Source organism: Rhinopithecus roxellana, chromosome 18 (assembly GCF_007565055.1).
Source record: "Rhinopithecus roxellana isolate Shanxi Qingling chromosome 18, ASM756505v1, whole genome shotgun sequence".
Classification (NCBI taxonomy): domain Eukaryota; kingdom Metazoa; phylum Chordata; class Mammalia; order Primates; family Cercopithecidae; genus Rhinopithecus; species Rhinopithecus roxellana.
The window spans coordinates 40301629-40317996 of record NC_044566.1 but is presented as its reverse complement, the minus strand read 5'-3'; the positions used below and the strand labels follow the sequence as shown (position 1 = coordinate 40317996).

General features: G+C 44.2%; 1 long non-coding RNA gene across 1 annotated transcript in view; it reads right to left on the bottom strand.

Annotated features, from left to right (window-relative positions):
* The window catches only part of LOC104653869, a 47477-nt gene that overhangs the window by 20231 nt on the left and 10878 nt on the right, over positions 1 to 16368 (bottom strand). The window lies entirely within an intron of this gene.

Genomic DNA, 16368 nt, shown 5'->3' with positions numbered 1-16368 from the left:
GAAAAACTCTGACATGGTTAATAAATGACAATTTATTATTCTCAAACCCAGATCTGACTGACTGCAAGTCCTTGATCTTAACACGCTATAACACCTCTTTTAAAAGTTATAATTAGGCTGGGTGCGGTGGCTCACGCCTGTGATCCCAACATTTTGGGAGGCCGAGGTGGGTGGATCACGAGGTCAGGAGTTTGAGACCAGCCTAGCCAACACAGGAAACCCCATCTCTATTCAAAATACAAAAACTGAGCCAAGCGTGGTGGCATGTGCCTGTAATTCCCAGCTACTCAGGAGGCCGAGGCAGAAGAATCGCTTGAACCCAGAAGGCGGAGGTTGCAGTAAGCCTAGATCACGCCATTGCACTCCAGCCTGGGCAACAGTGTGAGATTTGTCTCAAAAAAAAAAAAAAAGTTGTAATTAAATATGAAAATAATCAAAAAGATTACTTTCAAAAACTGAGTGGGTGTTATTTTAATCTGATCAACATTTTCATGGAGCCACATGGGACTTAATCCATAACCACTTGTAAGTGAAACTAAAATGGAACAGAAAAGAGAAGAATCGATGGCTAGAAATGTCATTTTTGCTTTCTTCATTAGATACGTTTATGAAAGAGAACACCACAAATGATTGCGTCTATATTAGACTCATGCAAAAGGTGTCCTAATTCTAAGTAACCCAAATATCCAATTTTATTCTGTGGGGTTAAAAACCTCTTTTGGCATTTGATTATTGAAGAACTTTAAACTCTGAATGTGTTGGTTTCAGTAAGAGTGTATATTTTAAAAATCATTCATTAAATATAGTGAATATCTACCCTGTGCTGGGCACTATACTAGGTACTGACGATATATTAGTAAATATGAATTTCACGTTCTCTACCTTTATGAAGCTGATGTGCTACAGCACTGCTTCTCAAACTTTAATACGCATAGAAATTATTATTATTTTTTGAGACAGGGTCTCGCTCTGTCACACAGGCTGGAGTGCAGTGGTGTGATCTTGGCCCACTGCAGCCTTGACCTCCCCAGGCTCCAGCGATCCTCCCACCTCAGCCTCCTGAGCAGTTGGGACTAATTTTCTATAGACACAGGTTTCCCCATGTTACCCAGGAACTCCTAGAATCTGCTCACCTAGAACTCCCACCACCCAGCTAGGCCTCCCTAAGTGCTAGTATTACAGGCATGGGCCACTGTGCCTGGCCCATAGAAATTATCTATGCTCCTTGCTTAAAATACACATTCTTTGGTCCCAACAAACTATTCTGATTCAGTAGCTTTTTCCAGGAGACACTCGAGAATTTGCACTTCTAACAAGCTCCCAGGTGTTGCTAACGCTGCTGGTCAGGGGACTACATTATAGTAGCTATGCTACCTATGTTACTTAATCCTTATGATCTTAAAGGACAGGTTTTATTATTCTCGTTTACAGAACAAACTGCTACCCCTAGACGTTAAGTCAGTGGTTATGAATCTCTAGAGGTTATACAAATCACATAGGCAGCTGACTTAAAACACACATTTCTGAGATTCTTCATCTGTTAAGTTTGGAATGGGGTTCTGGGATCTGCATTTTAACTAAGACCCAGGTGCTTCTGATGCAGGTGAGCTCAAGAGCCTGCATCAGACTTTGGGTTAAATACTATATCAAGTTCTTAAAGCCAGAAAATGGTAGCCACAGGCTAGGGATAGTTGCATGAAAGAGAAAATGCAATTTCAAAAAATGCTGAAACCATCTGATGTGCTTATGAAAACGTCAGAGGCTATCAAATCAGGCACTTTCAAATCAGAATGATAAAACAATTGCCAAACTAGTATCCTCATACTAAGTACACAGGACTGTCATAATACTCAATATATGGTACAATCTAGGAAAAGAATTATTACTTTACATTTAAAGTTAATATTGGCCGGGTATGGTGGCTCACACCTGTAATCCCAACACTTTGGGAGGCTGAGGCGGGTGGATCACCTGAGGTCAGGAGTTCAAGACCAGCCAGGCCAACATGATGAAACTCCATTTCCACTAAAAAATACGAAAATGAGCTGAGCATGGTGGCATGCGCCTGTGTTTAAGATTGTAAGGATTAAGTAACATAGGTAACATAGCTACTGTACTCGGGAGGATGAGGCACAAGAACCGCTTGAACCCAGGAGAAAGAGATTGCCGTGAGCTGAGATTGTGCCACTGCACTCCAGCCTGGGCCACAGAGCAAGACTCTGTCTCAAAAATAAGTAATAATAATAATAATAATAATAAAGTTGGCTGGGGGCACTGGCTTTCGCCTGTAATCCCAGCACTTTGGGGGGCTGAGGCAGGCAGATCACCTGAGGTCGGGAGTTCGAGACCCGTCTGACCAACATGGAGCAACCCCCATCGCCACTAAAAATACAAAATTAGCAAGGTGTGGTGGCGCATGCCTGTAGTCCCATTTATACAGGCAGGATAATCACTTGAACATGGGAGGCAGAGGGTTCGGTGAGTCGAGATCAGCCTGCGCAGTAAGAGTGAAACTCTGGCTCTAAATAAATAAATAAAGTTAATATTAAAGGTATTTTAACAGAAAAGTGGTAATCAGGGGAATGGAATGAATCTCACATATAATCTTGACTACAGTGTTTTCTTTCAAGACTGCCATCACACCACAGAAAGCAATCTACATTACAGGAAAATCATGTATAATTAACTCTGTAACACTAATATAATAAAATTCTAAATCTACCCTCCCACCTGAGTTTGTTTCCACTGACAGCATCTCATCAGTACTTCAAATGCAACATTTTCAAAACGACATTCAAGACGTCCCCTTTCAGACTGACTTTCCATTTTTCACACTTCTATATTAAAATGCCCCGTGACATAAACAGATTTTTTTTCTGTTTTCTAAAAACTGTAACATATGTAAAAACCTTTCTCAACCCCGGCTCTGCATTCTTCTACTAACATTAAGGATACCCTAATCCTCCAAAGCAGCCAGTTGAAATCTTTGCTCTCTGACCACCCTACCATTATCCCATGATGTCACATCCCCTTAATTCTACCTCTGCAATTTTTCTCTTCCATTCAGCTAGTCCTTCCTATCTTCACTGCTACCAACCTGCTTCAGCCCTGTACTTAACCAAACTGGCTTCTTAGTGTTATGCATGGAATTTACGCAGTGGAATTTAGGCTTTCACAATAATAAAGTTCTCGGAGGATAAATAGCAAAACCAAGTATGCCGCAACACCTTTTTTTTCCTGGCTAACTTCAACCAGTGGTCCTTCAGATTTCATCAGACTTCTCTTCCAGAAAGGATATCCTGAGTCGCCCCTGCCATGGTTAGGTGTCCCTATTTGCTCCTCCAGCAATTACTTGTTGGATGAACAGTGTACTCTCTGCTTCTGTACACTATCTCAGCAATTACTTCACTACACAGCACTTGAAGTGTCTACTTGCTGGAACTACACGCTCCGTGATGACAAGGCTCTTATTCGGGGTTTATAACCAGTACTGGCACGCTGTAAAGTTTTCCAATAACGAACTAAAGAATAAACGAAGGAAATAGAAATGAGACTATTAAATAAATCTTGGGAGGCAAAAGATAAAACAACTTCACTTTTGGAGCTTGGATAAACTGACAGTTGATGACAAGAGGAATGAGGCACAGCGACCAGGCTTGTAATCGGAGCTGTGTTTTCCACGCACGCTATATAACCTTGGGCAAGTCATCTTACCTTTCTGGGATTTTTTTCTCAGACGTAAAGCAATAGCTTCTAAAACCCAGCAGGCAATAACTTCGACCCTAGGAAGTCGGAGCATAACAATGTACAGGACGGGGCACAGGGATGCCCGAGGACCTGCGGGGCCAAGAGCGCTGAACTGCGGTACCTGACCCTTCCATGCCGAGCAGCGAGTAGCACAGTTGCAACCGCTGATGTCTCTGGGCTTCCACAGGACAAAGGGTGGCAAGAAAGGGTGCTAAGAGGTAGAAACGCCGAGACTCTTGGAAACACCGCGGAGACACAAAACCAAACAGGAGCTCAACTGAAACAGTGCGTCCCCAAGCCAAACATATCCCCCCTTCTCTTCCGTTTCCAGTCTGGCGTGTTCCCTTCCCTTTGCTTTCCGGTGGGTAACAGGGGTGGGTAACTGTGTTCCGGACTCGCCCGCGGGCCGGATGGAGCCAACTACCTACAGGCCACCCCACCCACCCCGCGATTCTATTCCTAGAGACTGAGTCCTCGCCAGTGTTCAGCAAGGTTAGCTGGCCTAGGAGGATCCCAGACCGCCCTGATCGCCGAACAAGACAGTGGAGGGCGTGATCAGTTGTGCAAAAACTACAAATCAGTCTGTTTTTATGTTGGGTTTTTTTTTTTTTTTTCTAAGACGGAGTCTCCCTCTGTAGGCAGGCTACAGCGCAGTGGCGCGATCTCAGCTCACTGCGACCTCCGCCTCTCAGGTTCAAGCAGTTCTCCTGCCTCAGCCTCCTTAGTAGCTGGGATTACAGGCGTGCGCCACCACCACGCCGACTTTTTAAAAACTTTTTTTTTGTACTTTTAGTAGAGATGGGGTTTCACCATGTTGCATGGCTAGTCTCGAACTCTTGACTTCATGATCCGCCTGCCTACGCCTCCCAAAGTGCCGGTATTACAGGAGTGAGCCACCACGTCCGGTGGATCAGTCTGTTCTTTAACAGACACTACTGTGCGTTGTTTGGAGGGAAAGGGTCTACAGGTTCATCACGTTCTCAAACCAAAGTGGTTTAAAAAAGTTACCATAGGACCTGCTGCCCGATGACACAGCGTTTCTTTTCAGTCTTTATTCTTGATATAGAGTAAGAATAACACAAGTTTCATTTTTCACAAGTGACTTTAGGCCGGGCACGGTGGCTCACGCCTGTAATTTCAACACTTTGGAAGGCCAAGGAGACTGAATCACCTGAGATCAAGAGTTCCAGACCAGCCTGGTCAACACGGTGAAACCGCGTCTCTACCAAAAATGCAAAAATTAGCCGGCTGCGGTGGCTCACACCTGTAAATCCAGCTGCTCGGGAAGCTGAGGGTTGGACGGATCCCCCACGAACGCGCGGATGGCTGCGAGTCCAGGCTCTCGGGGAGATCGGCTGGCAGAGGCGGGTGCAGGGAACCGGCTCGGCGGGAGCGTGGGAAGAGCTGACACGCTCTGGCGAGTTTCCACTTACGGAACTAGAGTTTTAATTTGCCCTCTGCGTCATTCGGGGGGCGCTGTGCGCTGCCCGACCATCCCGCGATGTAGCGAGCCGGGGTCCTGCCGCTGCTCCCTTACACCCACTCAGGTAGATAGTAAGCTACACTGGTCAGCCTTATCCCGCTCCTCTGTCTACTGCTGAGATCAGAAAAGCAGAAGCCGCGGGCAGCCCAGTAGTACATGGTACTCCCAGCTTAACCACACTTTGCAGGGCTCCAAGGGCTGGCCTGCCAGGCTTTCCTGTGGCAGGTTCCCGCTAAGTGCAGGATTCAGATCTTACTACGGCCGAAATTGGTGGGTTCTTGGTCTCACTGACTTCAAGAATGAAGCCGTGGACCCTCGTGGTGAGTGTTACATTTCTTAAAGATAGTGTGTCTGAAGTTAGGTTCCTTCTGATGTTTGGATATGTTCAGTGTTCTTTCTTCTGGTGGGTTTGTGATTTGTCTGGCTTCAAGAAGGAACCTGCAAACCTTCACCATCAGTATTAACAGCTCTTAAAGCAGCGCATATGGAGTTGTTTATTCCTCCCAGTGGGTTCCTGGTCTTAGGCTGGGCTACAAGAGTGAACCTTCAGACTTTTGCAGTGAGTGTTACAGCTCCATAGCTCGTAAATGCAGTGCAGAACCAGAGTGAACAGCAGCAAAATTTATTGCAGAAAGCTAAACAACAAATCTTCCAGAAACTGGAGACACACCCGAAAGAGTTGCCGCTGCTGGCTCCCGCAGCCTGCTTTTATTCCCTTATCTGACCCCACCCACATCCAGCTGATTGGTCCATTTTACAGAGAGCTGCTTGGTCCGTTTTGACAGACTGCTGACTGGTGAGTTTACAATCCCTGAGCTAGACACAGAGCGCTGATTGGTGTATTTATAATCCTCTAGGTAGACGTAGAAGTTCTTCAAGTCCCCACTAGATTAGCTAGACTCAGAGCACGGATTGGTGCATTTACAAACCTTGAGCTAGACACAGGGTGTTGATTGGTGCATCTACAATCCTTTAGCTAGACACAAATAAGTTCTCCAAGTCCCCACCAGATTAGCTAGATACAGAGTGCTGGTTGGTGCATATACAATCCTCCGGCTAGACATAAAAGTTCTCAAAGTCCCCATTCGACTCAGGAGCTCAGCTGGCTTCCCCTAGTGGATCCCGCGCCAGGGCCGCGAGGAGAGCTGCCTGCCAGTCCCGAACTAACCGCGTGCCTGCACTCTTCAGCCCTCCGGCGGTTGATGGGACCGGGCGTCGCGGAGCACCGGGCAGCCCGCGTTGGGGAGACTCGGGGCGCGCAGGAGCCCACCGCGGGGGGACTGGCGCATAGAGGGCTGCAGGTCCCGAGCCCTGCCCCGCGGGGAGGCGGCTGAGGCCCGGCGAGAATTCGAAGGCGGCGCGAGCAGGCCGGCAGTGCTAGGGGACCCTTCCCTCCCTCCGCAGCTGCTGGCCTGGGTGCTAAGCCCCTCACTGCCCGGGGCCAGTGGCACCGGACGGCCACTCTGAGTGCGGGGCCCGCCGAGCTCGCTGCCACCCGGAACCCATGCTGGCCCGCAGCGCCAGGCGCCGCCCACGTTCCCGCCCGCGGCTCTCTCCACACCTCCCTGCAAGCAGAGGGAGCCGGCCTCTGCCAGTCCAGAGAGGGGCTCCCACAGTGTAGTGGCGGGCTGAAGGGGCTCCTCAAGTACCGCCAGAGTGGACGCCGAGGCCGCAAGCGAGGGCTGCTAGCACGTTGTCACCTCTCATTACCATGGTTCTTTTTAATATGAGTTGTGGCCAGGCGCGGTGGCTCACGCCTGTAATCCCAGCACTTTGGGAGGCAGAGGCAGGCAGATCACGAAGTTAGGAGATTGAGACCGTCCTGGCTAACACTGTGAAACCCTGTCTATACTAATAATACAAAGAATTAGCCGGGTGTGGTGGCGGGTGCCTGTAGTCCCAGCTACTAGGGAGGCTGAGGCAGAAGAATGACGTGAACCAGGGAGGCTGAGCTGGTAGTGAGCCGAGATCGTGCCACTGCACTGCAGCCTGGGGGACAAAGCGAAACTCAGTTTAAAAAAAATAAAATAGGAGTTGCCTCTGTGCTATGTGGAGATCAGGGTGTTGTATTACTCTTGTTAACGGAGCTTGTGCTGTCGACCTGTGAGGTCTCAAAGATGAGTTTTAATTTGATCATGAACATATGCAAAGCAAAGGCTTATGGATATGAAAGGATTATTTATATATTCTAATTTTCATTATCGTTTAAAAATAGTCATAGAATCTGTTACCAGTGAGGGACTTTAACAAGGAATTTGAAAAGGGAACCAATAAAATCATTGGATTTGGGTGCAGTCTTTAAAAATTAATTTGCAAAACATTCATTCTACACCTATTTTTATGAAAATATTTTTCCCCTAAAGTCAATAAACTCCTATTTGGAAACAGAATTTTTATTAAATACCTGTGCAAGCCAGGCATGGTGGCTCAGGCTTTTAGTCACAGCACTTTAGGAGGCCAAGGTGGGCAGTTCTTTTGAGGCCAGGAGTTGGAGACTCGCCTGGGCAACATGGTGAAACCTCGTCTCTGCTAAAAATACAAAAATTAGCCGGGCGTGGTGGTGCACGCCCGTAGTCCCAGCTACTCCGGAGGCTGAGGCAGGAGACTCACTTAAACCTGGGAGGCGGAGGTTGCAGCCAGCCAAGATCTTGCCACTGTACTCCAGCTTGGGTGACAGAGCAAGACAACGTCTCAAAGAAAAAACAAGATAAAAAGATGCAAGAGAGAGACTTGGCTTTTACCTGTCCTTCATGAAAAAGGGAACCGTGACCCAGAAGAGATGTAGAGATGTGGGGGTTCCCAAACTTAGAAGGGCATGAGAATAAACCTGGCAGGAAACGTTGGCTAATGGCGCACATGGGAACCACTAGCCTAAAATTCCATAAAGGCATTCCAAAGTTTACATCAACATTTTCTCTGTCCTTGCAAAAATAATCAAGGTGGGGAGGTGAGCTTTTGTGATGCTGAAAACACAGCTTACTTTGAGCAGATCTTCCTAAGATTCACTCACACTAACAGAACCTTTGTGACTGAATGCTATACACAGTACACTTGGGGATGCTTACTTTATTTGTAAAAAACAAACTTTTTAAAAAAATTGAAGTATACCTTTGTCAAAAGACAAAATTATGGTAATTTTAGTTTAATTGGTTTTAATTTATGATTATAGAATAGGGCAACATCTCCTTCTATAAAGTAGAATGAGTGTTCCAGTGAGTTGAGCACAGGGGTTTGGCTTTATAGGCACAAAAGGGCTGAAGAAAATAGAAACAGGGAACAAAAATCAGATTGGTCATTTCAAAGTAACCTTCCTTATAGGGTTAAAACAGAGGGGATTTCCTTGTCATGCTGGCTAAGGTAAACTAGGCCCCCTCTGAACGGTGCTGCAAGTCTCCTGCTTTTGGAAAACTGGCCCTGATTTCAAAGTTCAGTTTCATTACTTGGCACTTCTGGTTTGATTACTTCTGGTTTTGTCTGGTGTGATGGGAGCTAGTACAGAAAGCTTGTCCAAAACTATGGCCCCCTACAAACTTTAGCATCTTCAATACGGAAAAATGCATGAATCATAAATATGTTGATGAAAATGTTTTTTGTTTTTTTTTTGAGATGGTGTCTCACTCTCACCCAGGCTGGAGTGCAGTGTTGTGATCTCAGCTCACTGCAATCTCCACATCCTGAGTTCAAGTGATTCTCCCTGCCTCAGCCCCCCAAGTAGCCGGGACTGCAGGCATGCACCACCACAGCAGGCTCAATTTTGTATCTTTAGTAGAGATGAGGTTTTGCCATGTTGGCCAGGCTGGTCTCGAACTCCTGATCTCAGGTGATCTGCCCACCTCGGCCCCCCAAAGTGCTGGGATTATAGGTGTGAGCCACTGCACCCGGCCAAAAATGTGTTTAAGGAATGATCACAGGGTTAATTCACCCAGGTAAACCTCCACCTGGATCAGGAAATAGACTATTAGCAGTAGGGCATACTTTTCTTGATATCATTTGATACCCAGTGGAAAATCCATTCTTGAATATAATAAGCAGTTCATCCAAATCACATTTAATAGGTACTTCATCTTTTTTCAATTTCTTATAGTATCCTTCAAATGGTTTTTTTAAAACCCAAAAATCTCTTGACAAAGGAGATGGAAACTTCCATCTCAATTTCACAGTTTCTCTAGGGGAAGATCTTGTCCCAGTTATCCTGTTCTTAATCTACTCTAAGGCAGTGCAGACACAGTAAATTACCTCCCTGCTGCAAGACAGCAGATAGGCTGAGACTATGTGAAAGTGCCTGGCTGAGGGTCACAAGCGGGAATTGAAATTTAGCCTTCTCTATCAATTGGTCCTTTAATTATTACTTTCTTACAAAAGAGGCTTTTTTTTGATTACCCTGGTTAAAGTAGTCTCCTGGCCTATCTAGTCACATTCTCTGGCAGGGATTGCTGTTGTCCACTTATATCCATTCTTTTCTGGATTTTTAGTTGAACACATGGCCACAGAGGTAGAGACTACATCGCCCACCATCCCTTGCAGAAAAATGTGTCATGGACCAGAAGTTCTAATCAATAGACCCTGAACAGAAGTGATGTGTCCTTAAAAAAATGGGCTCATAATCCCCACAAACGTTTCCTCCTTTCTGCTAACTGGAATAGAGACCAGATGATAGGAGTTGAAGCAACTAGACAACCGAACGATGAAGTTTACAGAGATGAGGGTGACAAAGGCATTCTACATGTGTCTTTCACCACCTCCTCCAGAGAGTTACAGAGGAAAGAGGAGGAATCCACTTCCATCTTGTTTAAATGTATCCGTGAGTCTCTTTGTTACAAGCAGCCTAGGCTGTACCTTAACTAATGTATCCTCTATGTCAAAACGTTGTTTCATTAGACAGAGTATTTTCAATGATCTGCAATTATCTCATATATTTATGTGCTAAAATGCTTATAATCTACCTTGCCATGATAGAGTATGTCCTTCACGAGGGCATGAACTTTGTCTTATTAGCTGCTGCAATCTTACTTCTTAGAACTGTAGCTAGAATTAAAAATGTTGCTCAAAAAATAGTTGGTGAATAAATTAACTGTTTCCAAGTCAAAAGGAAGAAACAGGTACAGAGAGGTCCTAAGTAATTTGCCCAACTTCATAAAGCTAGTAAGTGGCAGAACCACATTCAAACTCAAGGCCATCTGACTGTGATATTCTTGTTAATTCTGGAATAGCTGAGGGTCTCTTACTTTAGTCGTGTGAAAAAGTCACATGGGGGTGTTTGTTAACACACATTACTGAGTAGTAGCTCAGACACCCTGACTCAGTAGATCTCCATCTGAGAAGCTAACAAGAACTCCAGGTGATTCTGCAAGGGTTCCTCTGACAGAGCTTTGAGAAACATCATCATGGCCCTGTGGCTTATTTAGCTATTCAAAACTCTGCATGTCCTTAGAATACACATAAAGAGAAAGCCGAGAGATTGGTACAGTACTAAAGGTAAAAATCTGAAACAACATGGATGGATCTCTAAGGCATTAGGCTAAGTGAAAGAAGCCTGATATAAGAAGACCAGTCCTGTACAATTCCACTTACGTGACATTGCAAAGACAAAGCTGCAGGGGCACAAATCTGCTCACTGGTTACCAGGGGATAGAGATGGAAGGACAGAATTGATGACAAAGAGGCAGGAGGAAACTTTTGGGGGTTATTGAAACACTTGAATAAGAGATTGCTAAGACTCTGGTGGGCTTATATGACCGTTTACATTTGTCAAAACTCATAGATATATTCACCTAAAAATTGTGAATTTTACTACATATAAGTTATAACCCAATAAACCTGACTTTTAGGCTGATCATGGTGGCTCATGCCTGTAATTCCATTACTTTGGGAGGCCAAGACAGGAAGATCCTTTGAGCCCAGGAGTTTGAGACCAGCCTGGGCAGTGTAGGGAGGCTCTGTCTCTATAAAAAATCAAAAAATTAGCCAGTCATGGTGCACTTGTGGTCCTTGCTACTTGGGAGGCTGAGGTGGGCAGATTGCTTGAGCCCAGGAGGTCGAGGCCACAATGAGCAGTGATCGAGCCACTGCACTCCAGCCTAGGTGACAGGGTGAAACCCTATCTCTAAATAAATAAATAAATAAATAAATAAATAAATAAATAATTTTCACTTTAATTTAAAAAAATTAATAGGATAGTTCTAGTTGGCCATAAATTAAACCATAAAGATAATTTCAATAAACTCCCCCCAAATTTTAAAAGTCTGTCCTTTGAAAAACTAGTTTGTCCAGAGCGATCATTTATGAGAGTGACAAAAATAAAGCCAGAAAGTAGAAAACGTTTTTCCTTCTCTAGCTTTCTATTATGATATATGATTCACCAGTCATTTTCTTCCCAGGAACCTCTAGAAATGTACTTTTTAGAAACAAGTCACCTTTGGTAGGAAATAGCGACTCAACTGAGATCGGTCCTGATACATTAGAGATCAGTACTTTGCACTAGATATCTCATGAAATTCTACACTAATAAACTCAACAAACCTTACAAGAAAATGAAGAAACAAAATCATCCTATGTTCCAGTTATCCATTGCTGCGCAACAAACCATCCTAACGCTTAGTATCTTAAAACAGCAACTTACTATTTCTCCTGGTTCTATGGTAGATGGGCCTCAGCTGGGTGGTCCCTACTTTGATCTCTCTTGTGGTTGCCATCAGATAAGACTGGATGTCCTGGATGGTTTCTTCACCCACACATCTGATGCCTCAGTGGGAGTAACGGGAAGAAACGGGCCGGCTGATCTCTCCACACCTTTGCCCTGTGCCCTTTTTTTTTTTTTTTTTTTTGAGATGGAGTCTGACTCTGTTGCCCAGGCTGGAGCACAGTGGTGTGATCTCGACTCACTACAACCTCCGCCTCCCAGGTCCAAGCTATCCTCCTGCCTCAGCCTCCAGACTAGTTGGAACTACAGGCATACACCACCACACCTGGCTAATTTTTGTATTTTTTTAGTAGAGGCAGGGTTTCACCGTGTTGGCCAGACTCATCTCAAACTCCTGACTTCAGGTGATCCGCCTGCCTCGGCCTTCCAAAGTGCTGGGATTCCAGGCATGAGACACTGTGCCTGGCTTGCCCCATGACTTTTGTACCTGGCTGTGTTGGGCTTCCTCACAGCATGGCATCTCAGCATATTTGGACTTCTGTGTGTGTGTGTGTGTGTCTCACTCTCTCTCCAGGCTGGAGTGCAGTGGTGCAGTCTCGGCTCACTGCAACCTCCGCCTCCCAAGTTCAAGCGATTCTCCTGCCTCAGCTTCCCAAGTAGCTGGAACTACAGATGTGCACCACCACGCCCAGCTAATTTTTGTATTTTTATTCATTTTTGTATTTTTATTACAGATGGTGTTTCACCACATTGGCCAGGATGGTCTCGAGCTCTTGACCTCGTGATCGGCCTGCCTCGGCCTCCCAAAGTGCTGGCATAACAGGCGTTGAGTCACTGGGCCTGGCCTATATTTGGCCTTCTTACAGAGCAGCTGGCTTGCCTTAGAGTGAACATTCACACCACACTAAAGCTGCACAGCATTGAAGATCACATAGCATCACTTTCATCTCATTCTACTGGTGCAAAATGAGTCACAAGGCCAGTCCAGATTCAAAGTGAAGAAACCACACTTCCCTGCGAGTGCCAGCAGCAGTGGTCACTGGGGGACCAATTTCAGGGAGTTGCTACCACATCCTAGAAAACTTTTAATTAGTTAATTCCATTAATTTCATCAGTATATTCTTTAAAAAACTGTTTTAAATTATTTTAAACATGTTCGTGGGTACATAGTAGGTGTATATAGTTATGGAGTACATGAGATGTTTTGATACAGGCATACAGTGCATATTAATCACATCATGGAGAATGGAGTACTCAAGCATTCATCCTTTGAATTACAAACAATTCAATTACATTCTTTAAGTTATTTTAAAATATACAACTAAGTTGTTATTGACTACAGTCACCCTATTGTGCAATTAAAATAGTAGGTCTTATTCATTCTTTCTATTTTTTTTGTACCCACTAACCATCCCCACCTCCCCTCCAACTCCCCACTACCCTTCTCAGCCTCTAGTAACTATCCTTCTACTCTCTATGACCACGAGTTCAATAGTTTTGATTTTTAGATGCCACAAATAAGTGAGAACATGAGATGTTTGTCTTTCTGTTCCTAGCTCATTTCATTCAGCATAATGACCTCCAGTTCCATCCATGTTGTTACAAATGCCTGGATCTCATTCTTTTTCATGGCTGAATAGTACTCCATTGTGCATATATACCACATTTTCTTTATCCATTCATTTGTTGATGGGCACTTAGGTTGCTTCCAAATCTTAGCTATTGTAAACACTGCAGCAACAAACATAGGAGTGTGGATATCTTTTCTAAATTCTGATTTCCTTTCTTTTGGGTATATACCTAGGAGTGGGATTGTTGGATAATATGGTAGCTCAAATTTTAGTTTTTTGAGGAATCTCCAAACTGTTCTCCATAGTGGTTGTACTAATATACATTCCACCAACAGCGGACAAGGGTTCCCTTTTCTCCACATCCTCGCCAGCATTTGTTATTACCTGGCTTTGGATATAAGCCATTTTAACTGGGGTGAAATGATATCTCATTGCAGTTTTGATTTGCATTTCTCTGATGATAATGATGAGCACCTTTTCATATGTCTGTTTGCTATTTGTTTTCTTTTGAGAAATGCCTATTCAAATCTTTTGCTCATTTTTTTTTATCAGATTATTAGTTTTTTTTTCCTATAGAGTTGTTTGAACTCCCTATATATTATGGTTATTAATCCTTTGTCAGATGGGTGGTTTGCAAATATTTTCTCCCATTTGGTGGGTTGTCTCTTCACTTTGTTGATTGTATCCTTTTCTGTGCCAAAGCTTTTTAACTTGATGTGATCCCATATGTTCATTTTTTGCTTTGGTTGCCTGTGTTTGTGGAGTATTACTCAAGAAATTTTTGCCCAGACCAATGTCTTAGAGATTTTTCCCAGTGTTTTCCAATGTTTCTAGTAGTTTTATAGTTTGAGGTCTTAAGTCTTTCATCCATTTCGATTTGGTTTTTGTATATGGCAAGAGATAGTGGTCTAGTTTCATTCTTTTGCATGTGGATATCCAGTTTTCCCAGCACCATTTATTGAAGAGACTGTCTTTTCCCCAGTGTATGCCTTGGCACCTTTGTTGAAAGGGAGTTCCCTGTAGATTGTGGATTTGTTTTGGGGTTCTCTATTCTGTTTCATTGGTCTATGTGTCTGTTTTTATGCCAGTACCATGCTGTTTTGGTTACTATAGCTCTCCAGTATAATTTGAAGTCAGGTAATATGATTCCTTCAGTTTTGTTCTTTTTCCTTAGGATCCCTTTGGCTATTTTGTGGTTTCAGATAAATTTTAGGATTTTTTTTTTTCTATTTCTGTGAAGAATGTCATTGGTATTTTGATAGGAATTGCATCAAATCTGTAGATTGCTTTGGGCAGAATGGACATTTTAACAACATCAATTCTTCCAATCTATTAACATGGGATGCCTTTCCATTTTTTGGTGTCCTCTTCAATTTCCTTCATCAGTGTTTTATGGTTTTTATTATAGAGGCTTTTCACATCATTGGTTAATTCCTGAGTATTTAAATTTGTGTGTGGCTATTGTAACTAGGAGTACTTTTTAAATTTCTTTTTAGGCCGGGCGCGGTGGCTCAAGCCTGTAATCCCAGCACTTTGGGAGGCCGAGACAGGCGGATCACAAGGTCAGGAGATCGAGACCATCCTGGCTAACACGGTGAAACCCCCGTCTCTACTAAAAAAAATACAAAAAACTAGCTGGGCGTGGTGGCGGGCGCCTGTAGTCCCAGCTACTCTGGAGGCTGAGGCAGGAGAATAGTGTAAACCTGGGAGGTGGAGCTTGCAGTGAGCTGAGATCCGGCCACTGCACTCCAGCCTGGGCGACAGAATGAGACTCTGCCTCAAAAAAAAAAAAAAAAAAAAAAAAAAAATTCTTTTTCACATTGTTCACAGTTGGCATATAGAAATGTTACTGATTTTTTTTTTTTTTTTTTTTTTTGTAAGATGGTTTCTCACTCTGTCTCCCAGGCTGGCGTGCAGTGGGTGATCTCGGCCCACTGCAACCCCTGCCTCCCAGGTTCAAGAGATTCTCCTGCCTTAGACTCCGGAGTAGCTGGGATTACAGGCGTGCACCAACAGGTCCAGCTAATTTTTGTATTTTTAGTAGACATGGGGTTTCACCATGTTAGCCAGGCTGGTCTCGATCTCCTGACCTTGTGATCCACCCTCCTCGGCCTCTCAAAGTGTTGGGATTACAGGCATGAGCCACCGCACCCCCTCTCCTTAACTCTTTCATCCATGGAGATGAAAGAAGGTTAAAGAAGCAAGGCAGGGGCCTGGTACAATTTGTGGATTAAGCTATTGGAAGGGCGCCACGTTGTATAGACTGCTCACAAAATGCTCATCATTAGAAAAAGAAAATTCTAATGTATCTTCTTAAATGACTTGAAATTTTCTCCCAAGAAATAAAAAGCAGGAGAGGGGCTGGGTGCGGTGGCTCACGCAGGTAATCCCAGCACTTTGGGAGGCCAAGGAGGGTGGATCACAAGGTCAGGAGATCGAGACCATCCTGGCTAACACAGTGAAATCCTGTCTCTACTAAAAATAAAAAAAATTAGCCGGGTGTGGTGGCGGGCGCCGGTAGTCCCAGTTACTCAAGAGGCTGAGGCAGGAGAATGGTGTGAACCCAAGAGGCAGAGCTTGCAGTGAGCCGAGATCACGCCACTATATTCCAGCCTGGGCGACAGAGCAAGACTCTGTCTCAAAAAAAAAAAAAAAAAAAAAAAAAAAAAAAAAAAAAAAAACAGCTGTTTTGTCCCTGCATCTTCCAAGTTGGGAAATTTTTATCTTTCTTTCTGGATCGATCTATCTATCTATCTATCTATCTATCTATCTATCTATCTATCTGGATAGATAAATCTCCAGCTGGTCTATCTTATAAACCAGATCAAACTACAGTATCAAACACAGCCTAAAACAGCACTTTAGGAGGCCAAGGTGTGTCATTACTGGAGCCCAAAAGCTCGAGACCAGCCAGGGCAACATGGTGA